Source organism: Alexandromys fortis, unplaced genomic scaffold, assembly GCF_014885135.2.
Source record: "Alexandromys fortis isolate MF-2015 unplaced genomic scaffold, M_Fortis_MF-2015_v1.1 scaffold_23, whole genome shotgun sequence".
In the NCBI taxonomy this organism is placed as follows: domain Eukaryota; kingdom Metazoa; phylum Chordata; class Mammalia; order Rodentia; family Cricetidae; genus Alexandromys; species Alexandromys fortis.
Window position 1 is genome coordinate 10945121 of NW_026067907.1, and position 8991 is coordinate 10954111.

Genomic DNA, 8991 nt, shown 5'->3' on the forward strand with positions numbered 1-8991 from the left:
GGGGAGGGGAAGGGGAGGCGGCGGTGGGGAAGAGACAAAAATCTTTAATAAATAAATAAATAAAAAGAAAAAAAAGAGTTGAATCTTATCGGACGAAGTGTGATTACTTGTGTGTCTGATTGCTTCCTGTAGTCTCCGAGGTTGACCAGATCTTCCTCTCGCTCACCTATTCTGAACTACAGTACCTGCTTTTCCTCGTGTTCCTGGGAGTCTTGGCTCTCTACTTCCACTGATGGTGCACAGCCGTCAGTGACAAGCCGTTTGGACACAGTCCTCCAACTAATTAAGGTCAGCATAAATGGCCCTTGAATCAATTTAAATGTCTCTGCAAGTCACATAAATGAAGTTGAGATTCAAGGAGTATTCTTCCTGTCCATCTAGCTTCACTGAGATTTATAACCACCAGGTGAACTTTCCCAGAATTCTTGTGAGGCACGGGGACCAAAACCAACAGTGTAGTTAACACAGAGACCATCAGCTGCACGTGCGCCGTCACCCCCTGACCCACACTCTCATCAGCTCCTCTGTGAGTCTCATTAAGTGGATTTAGGCCATAGAACATTTCTGAATGAGAAATAAGTGGGCCTGTGTTAGGACAGGCTAGTAAGGTAACATTGTGGTACTTGTGTTTATCACCAAAAAAGACACCTTGAAAAAAGACAAATAATTTAAATATAGTAGATACAACACATACACATTCCTGGCAGCTCAATGTTTGACTCTCTTAGATGTCCCTGCTCTATATTACATCTTTTCTGTCCATCAGAATGGCCTCATGTGCCTGTTCAATTTCATATTCATCAGAAGCAAACACAGACCTCCGAGTACCTGAGCAGTGACAGGTAGCATTTATCACTGCCTTGTTGACTAGAAGCCAAACCACAAAGCCGTCTGGACCCATCTCAGAACTACCGTTTCCTTTCACCATGACTGGTACTGAGCTCAGTGTCAGAATGTCCTCACCACTGTGGCCGTACACACAGGACTGCAGCGTCGTGATGGACTGGACCTGTGGCGCTGTCATTGCACGAAGTCACTGGCAAGCTCCATCATCCTCTAATCTCCTATACCTCCCTCCGGGACCCCTTCTGATCCCAGCCCAGCAATAGTCTGGTTCCCTAACCAGCTTCCCTTTATTGGTTGCCCTAAATTATTAGCTCCCACCTCCATTTGACAAATTAAATAAAAAGGGGAGTGAATATTTGCTCTAAAGATGGAGCACTCGGGGTTGAAGATTGAGGCATGGCACTCTTTGGTACCTGGTACACCATATCTGTCACGGTGAAGGAGGACATGGCATATCACAGACACGGCGCATCATTCCTGACAACATTACCTGTTTTGTAGCCATATAAGGAGCTCTGGGAGTATGGTACAGATTAGGGGAGCCACCGGTACTTAGCCTTGTATGGCTCGTTTCATTCTGATCAAGGCTGAAGCATCATGCTGGCCTCTCTCAGAACCATTGTTCTTACATCCATCAGTCCATTCATCGTCACAGCAGTAAGGGGCTCCAGGACGTTGGAAAGTCGATAAACACAGGATCCATCCTCAAAGCAAAAGCATTTGAGAGGGACAGCATGCTCTCACTTGAAGCTTCCTCTTCGCTAACAGTACATGTTGATATGTTATGCTTCACAGAATATTACATGAGAAAGGGGAGGCTAAGTGAGCCTGAAACAGACAGGAAAGGGAAGATGAGGAGATGGGAGGGATTATTATTTGGCTGAAGAAATCAGGGAGCAGAGCAGGAAGAACAAAGTTGAAATATTCCGATAACATCATCATCTTGGGTTCAGGAGCTAAGATCAGGGGGTGAATCCCTTCAGCTTTTGCTTGTGAATCCATTAGTTCAGTAGATTGCCCCACTAAATGTTTCTACCACAGCAGACACTGGGCCAAGAGAATGAAGGGAATGTGAATCCCTCAGAAAGCACCCCCTCATTCCCGGATCACGTCTTAGTGGAGGGCACAACTGCACAAGGAAGATCTGGGAAGGAAAGAGCAGGCTCTCTGGGGCTGGCAGCTAGATACTGGGAGTGGAGCCGGGGAAACGGATCCCCAGGGCAGGAAGAGCTCAGCACGTGTGGACACTCATAGTGGACAGGACGGTGTCAAGGGAGCAGACCTTGTGTGAGAAACACGGAAGGAGGCTGCTGCAGCACAACCAGCCCATCTTAAACAAAAGAGGGACCCCCCACAGCACAGGGGGAGCTATGGTTCCAAGAGTAACTGGAACACACTGGGGTATTCTGTGCCAAAATGACATAACAGATGCATGTTTCAATGAAACCATTCATATAGATTTGTAAAGAACACAACTGGAGTGGCAAACACAGAAGTCAAGACACCAATCACGTGACTATGACCAATGTTCATGGAGGAAACCCTGATATCCTCAAGAGGTACCCAGAACAAAGGCCACAGTTTTCATATTTGGAATCAATGGTTGACAGTTGAGGCTGTAGGCCAGTGATAGATCAGTTGCCCACCATGCACCAGTCCCCAAGCTCAATCCCCAATATGCAAAAACTAATAATCAATAATAAAGAGCAACAATAAAGCAAAAGCAATGCCCAACCACATGTCACAGTGAGTCAAATTTTTCTTTCCATCTCTAAAAGCCATTATCTGATCATCGAATGTGTGGAGGCGGGAAGGAAGCAAGCAGGAAGGACAAACATCCCCGATGGAAAAGGCCAGCAAGAAAAGATGAAACGTCGATGGAGGTGCCAGGTGGGAGGTGGACCCCCAAAGTCAACACCCTTTGTCCTCAGAAGGGTCAAAAGGGAAGGGAGACACCTAGCTGAAGAAGTATCATGGCAGATTAGGAACGAAATCTCATGCCGTGTTCCAAATATCCATTCATTTCTCACCTGGCTGTGAGCAGGATCAGCAGTTCCCACATTGGAAGAAGGTGGTGGGATAGCTCAAAGTCAACAGTCCAGGACAATCATCATTTAAGGACCAAGAGAATCAGGTGGGGCATGGTATGAGAGAGCATGGAGCAGATGGAATGGGAAAACAATAAACAACACTGGAGGTAATTTAGGACCTATTTTTTAATAAATTTTCTTACACCTACACATTTAAGTAGTTTAAATGGGATTAATTCACATGGTAGGGGGATAATTGTCTTGCCAGAAGCCATAGAGAGCCAAACAAAAGCCCAGCATCAGGTGTGGATACATCCCTCTCTTCAAGTTGTTCATCAGGGAGTCCCAGAGACCTTCAAACCAGTACAGGCTCTTGCTGTTGCCCTTGGTTGCCCACCAGAACTTGAAAGTAAGGTTCTGTGGATGGAAACGCCACAGACTGGGCACGGGGTGAAGAAACCAAGCTGATACTAGCCTGATGTTCCCTCACTGATGGGTGACATTCATAGTGCCAGAAGGTGCTAGGCAGGTTGTGCAGGAAGACAGTGGCCAACTATTGTACCCATCTGTGAACCCTAAAAGCTACAATAACAACTGGCCTGGCAAGACATGCCCATGGTACAGTAGTGGCATGAATGCCTTGGGAAGTAACCATATTGAACAATATTTATATAAGTAACTATATTTACTATATTTATGTAGGCAACTATAGTTAAGGCTCACTCAATTGAAAGAAAATTAAGCCTACTACTATAAACCTGAACAAGATTCTGTGGCTAGAGAAGTCATTGGCCCAGAGCCTGGAGGAGACCCTACTACTGTCTTCTTAAATTGATACAGTATCCAACCACCCTCTAAACGACTATATCACACTTTCTCCCTGCCGGCTTCAGAGTTCATCTCAGAAGAAAAGGCAGAAAGGTCACCGGGGCCAGAGGATGGGGAGGACACTGTGAGTTGATGGGAATCTACCAAAGATGGCAAGGCTGTGGCACCCGCGGACCCTTAACAGTCGTGGAAGTCTTCATGGGAACTGCACTAGCTCCAACCAGTCAACAAGGTAACATGGATGGGGAAAGGGCTCCCCAGGCCCCACTTCTGGTTGAGGAGCTACAGATGGTCATGGCTATGGATGGAAGGTCGGTTATTCTCCAGGGTTGCTAAACTGTGGCCCTACAACCATATGCATGGGAGAAACACTAATCGAATGTGATAAAAGCATAGCCCTAAGGGGGGTGTCATCAGAGGGCTTGACTGAGTGGAGAAATGTGGAAAGAGCTTGGGTTAGATTCAGGACTCAGATGAGTAACCAGGGAGAATTTAGCTCTTGGGTTTATGAAATTGAGCAATCCTAAATCCCTTTCGGAAAATTGCTGTGATTGCCTAAATAGGACTCTGATGTAGGTAATAGCCGCTCACTCTGAGAAGAAAGAAAATAAGCTGAACACAATAGGGTCTTCCAGACTACCCTGCCTGGGCTTCAGGTGGATGCCTTTGTCACTGCTCAAGCTTTGGAGATAGCCTCTCCTCTCCTCTCCTCTCCTCTCCTCTCCTCTCCTCTCCTCTCCTCTCCTCTCCTCTCCTCTCTTCTCCTCCCCTCTCCTCTCCTTCCCTCCCCTCTCTTCTCTCCTCCTCCCCTCTCCTCTTCTCCTCTCTCTTCTCCCCTCCTCCCCTCTCCTCTCCTTCCCTTCCCTCCCCTCCCCTCTCCTCTTTTTTCTTCTCCTCCCCTATCCTCCTTTTCATATCCCAGATCCCTCCCTTCTGTTCAGCCCTATTCCTTTAATTCTATTCTCTGCAAACAGAAACCCACACACCTCTGTGGAAAAGCTAGCTCTCAGATTTCCGTGGCTGGGCTACCACTCAGCAGCAGCAACAGCAGCAGCTACCTCAGCCACTGATGGTCCCGTTTGGGGGGGGGGGGGGGGCTTAAGTAAAGCCCTAGCCAATGGTCACACTCAGTAAGTGGGGGAAGAAATTGGCTCTGTAGATTTCTCAGCAAAATTCCTACTGAAATAGTTGAGACTCAGTATAAGGAAATAGCAGCTTAAACCCACAACAGGGGCATGACCAGATTGTTCCTCCCCTAAGGCTTTTCTGGTCTGAGCACTGCACCAGCCTGGTGTACGCCTTGTTTAAGTTTCCCAGATCCTCTCTGTAGACTAGTCAGTCCTGTGATCCTGCAGTTTGTGTTTGTTCAGTCTAAACCCTGGGCTTGTCTGAAATGCTACAAGATAGGTGGGAATCAGAACGGGACGTGCACGGGCTGAGGGTGGCTTTGGCAGTATGTGCCTCTATTAAGTAGACTCAGTTTAGTGCTGGATAAAGAGAAAGACGAAATTAGAATTATGGTTGGCAGAAATAGTCTCCATCTGGCTCTGTAATTACACACTGTCTTGACCTGAGCAATCTTTGCTGTTCCAACTGCTGTTTCCTTTGAGAAGAAGATTTTAAAAGATATCGTAAACCACAGGTTAGGTAATCCATAATTCCAGATATCCTCCGCACCTTTCAGACAAGGAAGCTGTATCCTGCGTTCCCATTATGGCTCTGTCTTTTGTAATTAGATGAACTCTCCAGTGACCCGATGAATGTCACCTCTTCACAGCAGGGTAAACAGAAGAGATCTCCAGGTCTGTTTGCACCGGTGACATCAGACACTATTTCAATGGGAGCATGACTCAGTATCCGCCTCGGTGCCCTCACTCCTGAAGTTCCTTTAAGGCTGAGCCTGGGTTGCTGCCGGCATGCGGCATTTTTAGAGACCCACGGTGCTCTTTATATCAACCCTTGACTTCACCTTCGATGCCAACAGGAAATTGTATATGGCTCTAATCTCCCCAGCACAGCCCTGCCAGCAAGCAGGCTTCTGCGCAGTTTGATGGCGCCACCTACTGGCCACACGCACCCTTTGCTTGCCTTCTCGTGTTTTTGTTGTTCTGCTCTAGCGTTTGGTGTGTCCTCTAACTCCACGGAGATCTCACTTTTAGCTTTTCTACTGCACAAGTGCAGCAAGCTGGACTCAGCAAATGAAATCTCCATCTGACCCGCTGCTGGTAAGGCTCTGAGGTCTTACCGCTGATGGGAAACTCATGGGCAGGAATCAGGCTCCTGTTTACCGCCAGACACCAGCCTGTCGTGATGACTATGTCTCCTTGAACCTTGAACCCTGCCTGACACATTCCCCCAACAGCCTGATGATCTGGGCTTCCTCGCCTCAGCCCTGAGGTGGCACAAACCATCACTAGACCCCAAACACCTTCCCCATCGCCTCAGAGGCTCCTGCGCTCCTAGGCATCCACACGAGTGGATTGCTTTTAAACAGAATGACACCGACTGTCACTAAGCATAACAAGGGCCTCATGTGCGTTTCATTGGAAGCACAAGCTGAAATTAGCCTGTCAGCCTCTCACTATTCCGGATGCCAGTGTGGCGGGTGACACAATTAGCTCAAGAGAATAAAGAGCAGGCTTGTCAGAGAGCTCCTCTTCTTGCTTCCATCCTTTCCTGTGCCTGATTTAATTCAAATTCTGTCCATGCTTGGAGGTATGAGTGTGAGAGTGTGTGTGTGTGTGTGTGTGTGTGTGTGTCCCATCCAAACTTCAAAACAATCACTCGGGGGAAAGCTGGGGTAAATTTGGCATTTTCTATAAAGTCCCATATGCCTTTTCTCCCTTTTATTTTATTTCTGCAAATGAGAATTTATCAAAGGCTAAGTCTCGGTCCTTTGTGATAAAAACAAAGTATGCCGGTGGAAAAAAATATGTAAAATTCACCTTGCTGCTGGAAAGATCAAAGCGGGAGAATGTTGGCCAGAATGACTAATTTCCCATCAGCTCGGAGGCTTCAGAACACCGAGCTCTTCTTAGAAAACAAGGTGTCGGAAACTACGTGTCTGAGATGCTGAGGGACGTTGAGAGTCTCTCTCTTGTGTTTCTCACCTTTAACAAAAGGCAGCTTGTTATCCGACCCTTCAGAGAGCAGCTTCAGCGCACGCCTCTCTACCATGAGACCATGAGTGTCTGTTGCAGAGCTAACACCACACAGATGCAAGTGTCTAGGGGCAAATGTGTACATATGGATGCTCGTGTGTCAAGAACTGAGACTGTCTCGAGCAGAGTTGGTCAGCTTTCTGCCGAGTGGCAGAACACCAGAGAGCAACTTAAAATAAGGGAGGGCTGTGTTTGTGCTTCCCCTCCTGGTATTTTCGTTCTGTGGTCGTTGGTCCCGTACGTGTTGCCTGTGTGGAGGAATAACACTGAGTAGGGCGTGCAAAGGAACACAAAGCCTTCATCTCCTGGATGCTGGAAAGCAAAGGGGTGAGGATCCAGTCCCAACATCCTCTTCAGGGACATCATGGCCCCATTGGTCTCACTTCCTTCCTTGGGGCCCATTAAGGACTGATGGGGACCGGTCCTTTAAGATGTATCTTGAAACCATGGGCAAGGGCTGTTTTGACCATTCTTTCAATAATAAAGGGGCATGAGACAAAGATAAAACTGCCAGTCGAGAAAGTGGCTGTGGATGATCCTGACGTGCAGCCTGGGCAGGAGAATAAGGTAACCAAAGCTTAAAGGGAAAAGCCAAAGCCATGGTCTCCTGATTCTGCTGTTCTATTCTTGGGATGCCCTTTCCTCCTCTAGGGGGTGCTAGCCGCTCTTCGTGTTCAGAACTTTTAGATGGATTTCAGCCTGACCTCCGGAAATGGACAGAGGAAAGGAGACGCCAGGACACAAAACTTCTAAAATAGCAACTACTTTGTACGGTGGGGACAGGTGGCCCACGCTCCCCTATGTGTGCGTTTGACCACTTTTGGTTCTGCTGTGCACTTTTAGCAGCTGCAGAACATGCAGCACCTTTCACAGACACTTGTTCATAATTTTGAGAAGTCTCTATGCCACAAGGGACATTATGGGTCCATTGTGTGCACAGAATCTCCCCACAACTACTTCAAAATCCTGTCTTTCTATTTCTCCCCCTTCTTCTCTATCCCAAACAGAGCACAAACCAGCATCTAGTCACTACAGATAAGCGTGCATTTTCTAGAGTTTTATTTAAAGGAAGTCATGCAGTATAATCTTTTGATCTGTTTATTTTACTCTATACAACCATTCTGAGGTTCATCTAGGTTGTGCAGCAAGAGTGAAATCATTTTTATACCTAGTCTTTCAGTGGGCGAATTCCCATAGCTGTTTTCCCTTCCGTGGACGTTTGGGGACTGGGACATTGTCCCAGCCCAGTTTTAGACTACAGCTAATAAGGCTGCTGTGATCATTTGTGTGCACGTCTTTGCGTGTATGCACCTTCCATTTCTTGTGTAAATACCCAAGAACAATGGACATCACGGAACACGTCTGGGTCTCACGGGAGGCATATGTGGAGATTCTGAGATAAGGCCAATCCCATAATGCTGTGTTCTGCATTAGTTCTCATAGCATGTGGGTCACACACTGCAGCCACACTCCTCCTTCTCAAACTCTGCCATTACCTGCCTCACTGTGATCTCCACCCGCATTTACCTAAATGTCTATGGATGCCTCCATGCTGTGATTTCTTTGTGGTAACATTACAATCGCTCATTAATTGCATTCCTGCCTTCACAATCCTGATTTGTTATTATTTTGCATAAAACAACATGAGGTTTTTTTTCACCAATTTCCTTTTCTTTTTAAACTGGTAGAGCATTAAAAGTGTGCTTTACCATAAAGAAAGATACTCATAAGAAGATACATTTTAGTAAAAATCAACCAAAACTATATTTTAGTTTTATGCCCAAGTACATCTGTGGAAAGAAACTTTTATACATTAATTTGCTCACCAGAGCAAATATGTGTTTTCATCTGAGAAACATATTTTCTCATAGAGGTTGCTCAAAAATTAACAAAGACTATCCTTAAATCATTTGGTAAAAGAATGAAATCCTTTATCATGTTTACTTTTAAGGGCAATAACCTAGATGCTACAGGTCTTGTAGAGGCCTCCTATACCAATATGTACGTTTATCTCAGCATAGTGGTCGTTTTTATTATGTGTAAGTGGTGCGGTCTTACTATTCATATTTATTTCAGAGTTTTCGAAATTAATTGGGTCAGAGTGTAAGGCGGGCAAACAGATGACA

The 8991-nt window shown here is 46.3% G+C and overlaps 1 pseudogene; it reads left to right on the plus strand.

The window, feature by feature from the left end:
- The window catches only part of LOC126497765 (non-histone chromosomal protein HMG-17-like), a 2635-nt pseudogene extending 2402 nt beyond the window's left edge, over nucleotides 1-233 (plus strand).
- Nucleotides 234-8991: the final 8758 nt, after the last annotated feature.